Here is an 8,691-nt window from a genome sequence, read left to right as displayed (position 1 = left end):
AGACATGTCCAAGAATGATTTCCTCAAATTATATGAGGCATTTACATCCTTCAAACGGGTCACCACTGGCAATACTGACATGTATTACACACCAGATGAATTCAAAGCACAGAGGCCCATGTTTGTCATCAACACTTCAAAAAGGAAACAAGTTGTGGTGAATGACAGAACAAACATTAAAATTATCTGTGAATTCCATGAGGCTTTACCTGATGACACCATATGTAGTGTTATTCTCATAGGTGAAAAATCATATGTTTATGATGTAAGAAATGAGAGAGTCACGGAGCAATTCTAGAAGAATTGCATTGTTTTAATATTAGATTGAACCTGGGGTCCAATTAAACTTAAACTGGAAATAAATATGTGTGTGTATGTGTGTATGTATGTGTATCTTGGCCTAGTTTTAAGTGTGGCCAAAAAAAATATCAAGAGGGGCATATTTTTAACAAATTTATGGACAACAATCTCACAGAAGTGCCTTTTATAAGTATAGCCTCATCAATCTGAGGGGGGTCATACTTTCCCGAGAAATTCCCGAGGGCATTTTTACAAAAATCTTGGATTAGAGGGGGTTCCACACTTGAGCAAAAAGCTCATATGCTCATGTTGAGCTTGTTTTAAGTGTAAGCAAATCTGTTTGAGGGGGGTTCATACTTTCTCGGGTTTATAATACCACCAATCCCACTACTCGATGTGAATTCCAGGAATTATAACGGAGGTGAAGCTGTGCTGAGAGTGGAGCATTTAATTAAGATAATAAAAATAGCACGGAAAACGCACACGAAACTAATGTAGGCTATACGCACTGGTTTTCCAAAGCTGTGCTGTTTCATCTGCACATCACCTCGGTTGTAACTGCCTAAATGGGGCTCTCAGAAATGATTTGAAAATAAAGTAATTCGCCTGTATTGCAAAGGTTGGGAGGAAATAAATGAAAACATGCTGTTACAGTTTTTCCCCCAAAGAGGCAAGCTGGATTAATAACAACACTGGATAATGATAATAATAATAACAATAACAACAATTTCATTGAGGCTATTTTCAGTCTTTACTGAAAATCAACATACTGAATGAAACAGCAACATTAGCATGTCAATTATGTTTTTCTGACTTACCTTTATGATTACGGACATTAATTAATTCTCAAACTATTTTCATCTTTGCACTTAATCGACTTGCACCTGTTCCAAATTACATGCATAATATATTGTTTTCGAAAAAAATGTTATATTCATAAAGAACAATTTAAAACTTACTTTCATGACAATAAAATCATCTTTCGGAAAGATTATTTCGGAAAATAGAGTGAACAGACTCGTACATTCTTCTTAATTTCCTTGTCGCATTTCAGTTATGCCAATCTTCTCAATCAGTTGTTTTCTCTGATTTATTTAAACATTTCATTTTGTTGATTCCACGGGGTGGAAAACACACGTAAACTTTTCGCTTGTTCTGAACCACAAAACGATTTAGAGCAAAAAATGAACAGCATACGCTACTTTTTCGCATGTTCCCCATGCTTTGAACGACTTCAACACGGCGAAGTGCAGCGAGGTGTCCTACGTGGAGTAGTTCCTGAAAATCTCACCAGATGGCATATCGGATAATTTTAATCGCGAATATGTAAGACTAAGTCGAAATTATAGGTAGATTTCGGACCGAAACATCAAGCGATAGGCGACAAAAGAAGGAGCGCGTTCATTCAATGGAAGCATTCAAACCGAAGCGACAGGCGACATGCGATAAGTGTCACTCGGACTGGATTATTTTCCCAATACCATACATAGTGTCGCTTCGGTGTGTTGTTCGCGCATCTGAGGTGAATATTTTTCTTTGGTGAGAATTCACACCGAAGCGACAGGCGACGCATGTCGCTTGGGAACGACCCAAACAATAGCAAACGTTTCACACTGTAGCGACATCACAAGCTGCACCATCAGAAATAAATTAGACCTTCCGAACCGAAGCGACGCGCCAAGCTGTACGTGCCGCTCGGACTGGGCCGTTTTCTTAATACAGTCCATTGTGTCGCCTCGGTTTGTTGGTGGTGCATGCACGGTTAATTTTTTTGCATCAGACTGAAGGGGGCTCGTGTCGCTTGTGGCCTCAAATAATGCAGTTTTCATATCTAATGTACTGTCGCGTCCGAACGAGCAAGTCAACGTTTGTACCTGTCTTAGCGGCAAGACAGACCGCACAAGGCTGCATTGGTCAAATCCTCAAGCGAAATGTCGTGTCGCTTGTCGATTGCCACTCTGGTGTGAATTCTCTGGTGCTCGCGCGACACATGCCGCTTGGAAACGAGACTATCAACAGCAATGTTTCACACCATAGAGGCGTGACAGGTCGCACTAGCGTGCCTTCGATTGGTGAAATCTTTAAGCTACACATTCCGCGTGCCACATTTCAGTATAAATTTTCCCAAAAAGCAAACATTCACGCGCATGCGCTACAAAGAGACCGAGGCAACACGATAAACGCTATTGGGAAAACGGACCATTCTGAGTGACACATGCAGCTTGCCGTGTCGCATTATTTCAAAAAATTGCATTGATTTCTGAGGGTTCGCTTCCAAGCGCCACGTGTTGCTTGACGGTTCGGTCTGAATAAAGAGAATCCGCTTTGAGGATTTCACCAATCCTGGCTTGTGCTGTGCGGCCTGTCTTTCCGCTAAGGCAGGTGTAAACGTTGGCTTGTTCGTTCCGACGGGACATGAGTCGGAGTCGCGTGTACATTACATCTGAAAACCCCATTATTTGAGGCCACAAGCGACACGGACTCCTCCAGTCTGAAGCAAGAAAATTAACCGTGCATGCGTCACCAACAGGACGAGGTGACACGATGGACTGTATTAAAAAAACGGCCCAGTCGCAGCGACACGTGCAGCTTGGCGTGTCGCTTCGGTTCGGAAGGTCTCATTTATTTCTGATGGTTTGTTTGCAAGCGACACGTCTCTCTTTTTCCATGTCTGAAGTCTCTCTTTGTTCGTTCAATGAATGTGGCCGCCATCTTGGATCCAAGTCAAAATTTTCAAATGGAAAGGGGGTCATGCGGCATATCAAAATACATTGAAATTTTCTCAGGAATTCATTTCCGTAAAGACATTGAACCTATCTGGTGTGGTACAAAAGTTATGGTACAAAACATTGGTCACAGCAAATGTTCAATATGCCCACCCTCATGCTGAATACAAATCCGCAGGCGCTTCCCATACAGCACACGAAGTCAGAATCATGTTTCTGAAAGGTTACGAAGTCTCATTTACATAACATACTTCAAAGTTTCCCTGTCGTGGTTGCTTTAACGTTGCGTGGTGCTTTCGTTTTTGGAGCTCGTTACATCTTGCACAGGGAACTATCGGCGTAGTTACGTGCGATAGCTGCCTCGTTGCTTCCCATCATCCACTGCGCCAAAGAAGTTGAACGACGCAGCGCACCGACGAAGGCAAACGCAGAGTAGCGTGGTTTGAGTTTCGTTACATTGGACAATCGTCTTTATAAAGGCAGAGGTAAGTGTATTAATATTTATTTTTTTAACAGTAGTCTTCTTTACGACGAAAATACAGAATTCCAAACATTTAAGAAATTAAATATAGCCTACTATAATTAATTCTGCTTCCTCCATGATTGGAAACAGTCAGTTTCAGATCAGTGCGAAAAGTATGTTACTTTTATTGTGAAATTAAAGTGGTGTGTGTGAACATACATATATTAAAAAATATATATACACACACACAAAATTACTCACGTACCGTGTAATTTATTTCCTATTTCTACGTGCAACGTAATCATGCATGTAACGTTTGTTATCGTTCTGCCGAGCGTGGCTGACTATCGCGGGACCGTTTACCCACTGGACCCCTCGAGAATTACATCAAAATTTTTTTAATCGACAGATTTCAATGTTTTATGTAATGTAAAAGTGGTTCCAGCGTTAGGAAAGCACAAATAACGGATATATTTGATACCATAGAATGGCACACGTAAGTTAAAATCTTCAATTTCTAAGTATTTTCGCCTTTTTTTGTTTGTAAAAACTGTATGTACACCAAAATAGCGAAAGAACGCGCCGAAAATGACTATCAGTACCAAACCTAACAATCCTAACCTAACTACGTAAAATTATAGCTGCTTTTGAGGAAAGTCGTTTTGGGTGCTATATTCACTTGCGTGAAGCCTTCGGGCTGTTCTGCTTCACAGTAAAGTAACATGCTAAGGGAACAAACTTACTTTACTTCACAATAACACATTTTGGAGAGCTAAAATCAACTGAAAACGTTCATAAACAACAAAATCTTCATAAACAATGCAAGATATTTCACTTTCTTTTGGGGTACAGAGGGACAATAGTACCACTATTGCAGTGATCATTTCCAGCGCACACAAATAAAATAACGTGGAAGAATACTGCAAAGTGTTCCGTTGTGGACTGCTGCTGCTGCTAATGTCACTTGACGTTGGTATGAATAATTATTACAGACCTAAATGCTTTCATTGTTAGGTTAGGCAGCAAATTTAGGGCTGTTAGCATTAAAATTCTTCCTTAAATACTTTACAATGCCCGTGATGTAGGTATGAAGGGGTATTACATTCCTAAATGCATTTGTTAGGTTAGGCAGGCCAGGTTTAGGGCTGTTGTGATAGCAATTCCGGTAACACTTGACTATACCGGAGACAGATTTCTTCAAATTTACAGGAGAAAGTACTTACGCAAATCATTTTCTGTAGCCTTGTTGATGTTCGGGAATGTAGTTTTGTTCCATTTTAATGCTAATGCATGTGGTTTTCTACGAAAATCTATTTCCGATGTACTATTGCTGCTGCCGCCACAATGTTGTCCATATATGCTAAATTGAACAAAAAGAGTGCTAATGGATCCTAACCTAACAGGCCTAACCTAACCTAGTAGGCATACCTCGTCCCCGTGATGGTTCGTGGGGCTATCGTGAATTTTTGGGCTAACATCAGTGGCTTTTCGGGCTACCCGTGGATGGTTTGCCGGAAATAAGGAACAACAGTAAGTACTCGTTAATGTAAGAAATATACATTATTTTCGTTATAAATTCATTATTTCACCTAAAGAAATGTTCCGCAATGCAGAAGAGTACGTAAATGTAAGCAATGTAAAAGATTGCGAAATAAATCATTGATAGGTGTCTCCGGTATAGTAAAGTAGTACCGCAATTCCATATGCTATTCTCATCAGGTGCATTACAGTACAACCCCCCCCCCCCCTAAATTTTGCACAAAACTTACCCTATTCTTTGAAAAATAAAATTTTCTATCTTTCCTGTGTATAGTGAAGAGGTGTAGAATACCTTGTACCATATAAGTTGTTACGTTCCCAGCCTCTATCTAAAAATATTCACATTTCAACTAATTCATTCTGCGATATTGTTACAATGTGTAAATTGAGGGCAGCACCATTGTCATGCAGTTTTTTTTAATTTTACACACTGGCTAGATGAGTAGATAGCAACAGCTATGCCTGCTTCGAGATATGTGCTGACATGTAACAAAAACCTTTTTTGCCCTTATGTATGCATAAACCTGAGCTGCCTAACCTACTCATGTGTGCATCCTATCTATAGCAGAAATAAATATGTGAATAGTATAGGTAAGCCAAGTTTAGGTTATTTCTGCTATTGGATGCATACGTCAGTAGGTTAGGCAGGTCAGGTTTATACATACTGTATAAATGGCCCAAAAATATTTTTTGTTACATGTTCGCACATGTCTCCAAGCTGTTTTTCCCAACTCTATTTTTGATTACATTGCTTGCAAAAATATAATTTTCACATTCTTGCAAACTTATGCAATCAGCCTTTGTTTTAAATATGGATGGGATCTACAACATGTACGAAGTAAAATTGTAAATTATTTTTGAATCTCGATTCTTGTTCCTTCAGCTCTTTTGGTGGCAATAATAAATTAGCCGTTGATAACGCAAAATGTACATGACACACTTAATCAAAATTCTGTTTACATTTAAGTATACAATTATAGACAAAACAGACATGGTACTGGCTACCATAGCCCTCTGAAAGATACAGCATGCCATGACAGTGCTGTGACTGGTTGTATATTATTACAGGGTATGACTGAAGATGACCTGACCCCTCTCCGATTTTCTTCATATTTGGCATACTTACTAATTGAGGTCTGCTAATGACGAATCTGGAGTTAAAATTTGTCAGAAACGTCTAGAAATTGCAAAATAATTGCGAACCATTGACGTGTGGTTAGGTTAGTTGCAGTTAGGTTAGGCAAACCTAGTTAAAATTTCGTGTCATGGTAGTATCAGGATCTAGAAATTGCAAAATAATTGTGAACCATTGATGATGCTAGCCCCACAAACCATTGACAATTGGTTAATGTGGTTATGTTAGGCAAACATAGTTAAAATTTCATGTCGTAGTAGTATCAGGAATATATATATATTTGCTTGTGAAACAAAAAATTTTGCGAATATAGACTGTTTTCATTCCAAAAACTAACGCCTTGTTTTCGCTTATTTTGCAATTTCTAGACATTTCCAACAACTTTTAACTTCAGATTCGTGATTAAGAGGCCTCAATTAGTGAGTATGCCAAATATGAAGAAAATCGGAGAAGGGTCCGGTCATCTTCAGTCGTTCCTATTACAGTGACCAACTGTGCCAGGTGATGAAGCTAATGCTTTTATTATTATTATTATTATTATTTAATCTGGTCTCATTATTCATTGTAATATGAGGAATGTTTGTTACGAGACACACACTAATTCATAAGAGAAAGATTTGATTTGATTTGTTGTTTTAAGTCCACTTTATGCACAGTAAGGCTAATCGGAACTGGACCTACAGTTTAAAGTGGGTTCCGAACCACTTGTGCCTCCACCGGGTATCGAACCCGGGACCCCTTGATTACAAGGTGACAACGCTACCACTGCGCCATCGGGGAGGCCCTAATTCATAAGAGATTGTGTTGTATTATTAGTTTCCATGCTGCTTATCAGGTTAAGCAGTTATGTGCATGGGTTAAGTAAGCACCACTCTAAAAATTTGGAATGACCATATCACTAGACATTTAGTCTGCTTTTCCAATATTTTCACCATTAATCACCACTTGGGTATTTTTTTCTGTGTCAAAACTTAATTTCTAATTTTATTTATTCTTTACTTGCACCAGTCGTTAAGTTACTCAGTTAGGCTTATCACTTGTAAGCAGAGAATACATGTTTTCCTTTCATTGTGTCTGGCAGTACCTGTTTTTAAATTTTGTGATATACATTTTGAGAGCCAAGCCATAACTGTTTTAAAAAAGTATGTTCTCTTCTCATTTTTTTCCCCTTGATCTCCAGTCTTTTGAGGATGGAGGTATGACTTATTTCTGGTGAGGCTTGAGATGCCCTGCATACATAGACATGTGGTTAAAATCAAACCAAATTGTTCGAAGGAAGGTCAGCAATCGAGGAGAGGAGAATATTTTTTGTATGAGAGGGGTTGGGGGTTGTCAACCAAATGAAAATGTGAGTCTGCTAGTTAGGTGGACCTTCGTGGTACTGAATGGTTAATATGTAGTTATATAAACATCATAGCCAGGAACATGCCTCTTATAATAAAATAATGAAAAAAATACACCTAATATTGTTCTTATTCTCAAGCAACAATTTTAGTGCTGGGTGAATTGAAAGTCCATGAAAAGGGTGCTACGATTGATAAATGCTGCTGTTCCATTCCAGACAATTGAATCCTACTATTATAAAATGCTACAAGGATGAATAATTTTCCATTATAAAATTGTGGGGGGAAAAGTAATTTGCTGTAATGGTAATAATGGTCCCACGGTTGGTGGGGGGATGAATGTTCAATTGCAATGTTATGGGAGAAATGAAACATTAACTCCAACCTTGGATGTGGGGTAGGTTCCACCACTACCCTTTTTATACTCTACATTAATTCCACTATCAGTTGCCCATCAAAATAATCATGTCAGTTCATTACTGACTGTTGCATGGAATGGTTATGTTCGGGCTGGGGTAGAATATACCCAATGTCCAAGGTTGCGCTATTGTTTCTGCAATTTGTCTTCTATGCACTTCCGAGCATTTCACATGTTAATTCATAAGTAATTTATTTGACTACTCATCCACATCAGAAATCGAATTTAAATAGAAATAAATTACTACTGCTTTAATTCATAAAATTTCTTCTTTTAGGAACTGTTAACCAACACTGGCCAAATGCTATAGCAAGAGGTGTTTAATATGGCAGAAGTGGCGTGTGCAGGTCGAACTCAGAAACAACAAAAAAAACAAAAACAAGTAAGTTATAATGATGTAATGGAAACTGGGATAATTTGCATTTTTTTACTCACAAAAGTCATGAAAAGCAATACACTGATTCAGATTAACATATTTACACTGCAGTTACAGAAACCTAACCACAAATTAGATATTTGCCGGGCTTGTGGTTGTGCTAGTTTTAAAGTGTAATCTACCGTCACATTCTGCTTGATTTACAGTGAGAACATTGGTATCAGCAAGATATAGATATCTGCCATTGCTCCCATCAGCCATTGTTCCTCCCACCAGACAGCTTGCTAAAGGCATATATAGCAAGAAAACTTGCTGAAACTTTTTCCCTCCATATGGCAAGCATAAAAATCCATTAAAAAAACATTTTCGCAAGCACCCCCTACGCCCTTAG

Source organism: Lepisma saccharinum, chromosome 4 (assembly GCF_977018435.1).
Source record: "Lepisma saccharinum chromosome 4, izLepSacc3.1, whole genome shotgun sequence".
NCBI lineage: Eukaryota > Metazoa > Arthropoda > Insecta > Zygentoma > Lepismatidae > Lepisma > Lepisma saccharinum.
The sequence above is the reverse complement of the archived record's forward strand: the minus strand, read 5'-3'. Positions refer to the sequence as shown.